The 2,766-nt window shown below is 36.1% G+C and overlaps 1 non-coding gene across 1 annotated transcript; it reads right to left on the reverse strand.

Annotated features, from left to right (window-relative positions):
- Positions 1 to 1,971: 1,971 nt before the first annotated feature.
- On the reverse strand, positions 1,972 to 2,134 carry LOC114004944 (U1 spliceosomal RNA). The gene has a single exon (XR_003546895.1). It is a non-coding gene; the product is annotated as a U1 spliceosomal RNA (small nuclear RNA).
- Positions 2,135 to 2,766: the final 632 nt, after the last annotated feature.

Raw genomic sequence — 2,766 nt, forward strand, 5'->3', positions numbered from 1 at the left:
GTGATGACTGCTCTCTAATCTCTTCCTCCATTTTCAGATGGCTTCTTTTCTGTTTCTATATATGGATACATATATTTGGTTATAAGAAACACTTTAATAATGAAGAAAAACTCATTTTGAATCCTAAATTCATTTATATTGAAACAATTCTCCCCGCCAAACAATGCAGCATTCACAGATTGTGGGTTTTATGACATGAACATGTTTTTCAGATATGATCATTCCATGATACTAAACATTCTATTTTTAAATAATATTGTAAACTCGTTTTTTTTTAATTTATCAAAATATTTTATAAATATTAATTCCACTTGTTTTGTGCCCTCAGGTGATTCAATTTGGTAAATAAATTTATTTTTATTTTATGCTTTTAACTGTTTGTGCCCTGTGTTTCCTGACTATATACTGTAGTAACAGTTTTAATAGAATGTAAAAGTGTTTTATGTATTTCTAAAGTTTATGGAGAAGTAGTCAATATTTTACCACTAAGTATGTTGTTAGCTGCAATTAATGTGGATGCCATTATGAGGCTGAATAATTTCCATTCAGAAGAAAAGTCATCAAAATGAGACAATCATCCATATTTCAAATTATAAAAACATTTAATACCCTTGAATGTTTCTTTTCCTAGTGTGCTTGTGGTAGATAAGCAAATATATTATAGTTTTTGTTTAAAATAATTACAACAAAATGTTTATATACTTTTAGTCAATAAGTTCAATAAAATGAAATAATGATAAAGATAAAATATATGTGGACTGTTAAAATTCAAATTAAACATTTTAAAAATATACAAAAGTAAGATAATAAAAGGAACAGATAACATTATCCCCTGAAGTTTTTCTGTATTTTTACAGTTTATTTCCTTCATACATGAAACAAGAGAGAGAGAGAGCAAGAGAGGAAGACAATGATCCCAACAAGTTCTTAATGCTGCACTCTACTCCCAGCTGCATCCAGTCAGAGAAACGTCATTGAGGTTTATATCATGGACAAGCAAGTGCCTGGTGTACTCAGGCTTTGTACTTGAACCTGGAACTTTCTGATGCAGGATTGCCTTGCATAGCATCATGGTTTACCACTGTGCCACCACGTGGGCCCAAAGAATAATACTTTGGGGACCAGCAGTTAGCGTTAATGGCTATGTTGCTGGACTCCCACATAGTCGACCACGGTTTGAGTCCCAGACCCGGTGGCTTAAACTCATGCCAGGCACTTTTGCATGCGTGGCCAAGATCCTGAGAGGAGAATGGAGGAGAAGGGATTGTGGCATGGCCATCCCCCCCTGGGGAGTGATTTCTCGCTTTTATACAAAAGTAAGATAATAAAAGGAACAGATAACATTATCCCCTGAAGTTTTTCTGTATTTTTACAGTTTATTTCCTTCATACATGAAACAAGAGAGAGAGAGAGCAAGAGAGGAAGACAATGATCCCAACAAGTTCTTAATGCTGCACTCTACTCCCAGCTGCATCCAGTCAGAGAAACGTCATTGAGGTTTATATCATGGACAAGCAAGTGCCTGGTGTACTCAGGCTTTGTACTTGAACCTGGAACTTTCTGATGCAGGATTGCCTTGCATAGCATCATGGTTTACCACTGTGCCACCACGTGGGCCCAAAGAATAATACTTTGGGGACCAGCAGTTAGCGTTAATGGCTATGTTGCTGGACTCCCACATAGTCGACCACGGTTTGAGTCCCAGACCCGGTGGCTTAAACTCATGCCAGGCACTTTTGCATGCGTGGCCAAGATCCTGAGAGGAGAATGGAGGAGAAGGGATTGTGGCATGGCCATCCCCCCTGGGGAGTGATTTCTCGCTTTCTATCTCTCTGTCTCTAGGTCTATCTGGCGAGTGCACATGCCCTATAGCAAAAACCTCTCCCCCCCCCAAAAAAAAAGAATAATACTTTGAGGTTTTCAAAAATAAATAAATAAATAAAATAATAGTATAACCTCGTCCCCACCCCCCATGGGAGAGCGTGAACGCAGTCCCCCACTATCACAAATTATAAGTTGAGTTTACCACATTTGGGGAAATCATAGGGGTCAGCACCTCCAGAATGAAATGAATAAGCCTTTCCCTGGGAAAACCACCTTGGTAATCATGGTATCTCCTCTGCCAGATAAGTAAAATCTTGGTTTTTCAAGCTGCTCACTTAAGAACTTAATTCATAGTGTCACCAATGTCTGGCATACTCTATCTCCTCCAGCTTTATATCTGGTGAAATTCTATTTTCAATTTAAATATCACAATATCACCTTCCAAAGTCTAAATAATCTTTTTTTTTTTTTTGTAAGTGGGCTTCAGTCACACTGTATTTTTGTTAGTGCTATTTTTACCATTTTACCAATCTAAAGAGACAGTGCCTAAGGAATTATTTTTTCAGCTATACCACTTGAGCTAAAGTTCTAGCCCCACAATTAATAAAATTAATTTGATCCCAGTCAAGTTATTAAAAACTCAATGATTTTTCTTCTAGTCTTTGTTTTCTGGTTTTAAGGATTTTTGTCTCATCTTGAGCTGTTGATAGGTTCATGTACAGATTCTGTTCATTTGAACAGAATCCTAACCTGTTTCCTGGTTTTAAGTTTTAAGCAAAGTTCCTTAGCATTTATATATATATATATATAACTAGAAATGGAAAATTATTAATGATAACATGCATGATTAAGCCACTATGCAGTATATTCTGGATGGGAAATCATGTTTTGTATGATATGACAATGCTTAGGGAATAAATGTAAATTAATTTACAAAATGTT

The sequence above is a fragment of the Tupaia chinensis genome, unplaced genomic scaffold (assembly GCF_000334495.1).
Source record: "Tupaia chinensis unplaced genomic scaffold, TupChi_1.0 Scaffold140508_1, whole genome shotgun sequence".
NCBI lineage: Eukaryota > Metazoa > Chordata > Mammalia > Scandentia > Tupaiidae > Tupaia > Tupaia belangeri.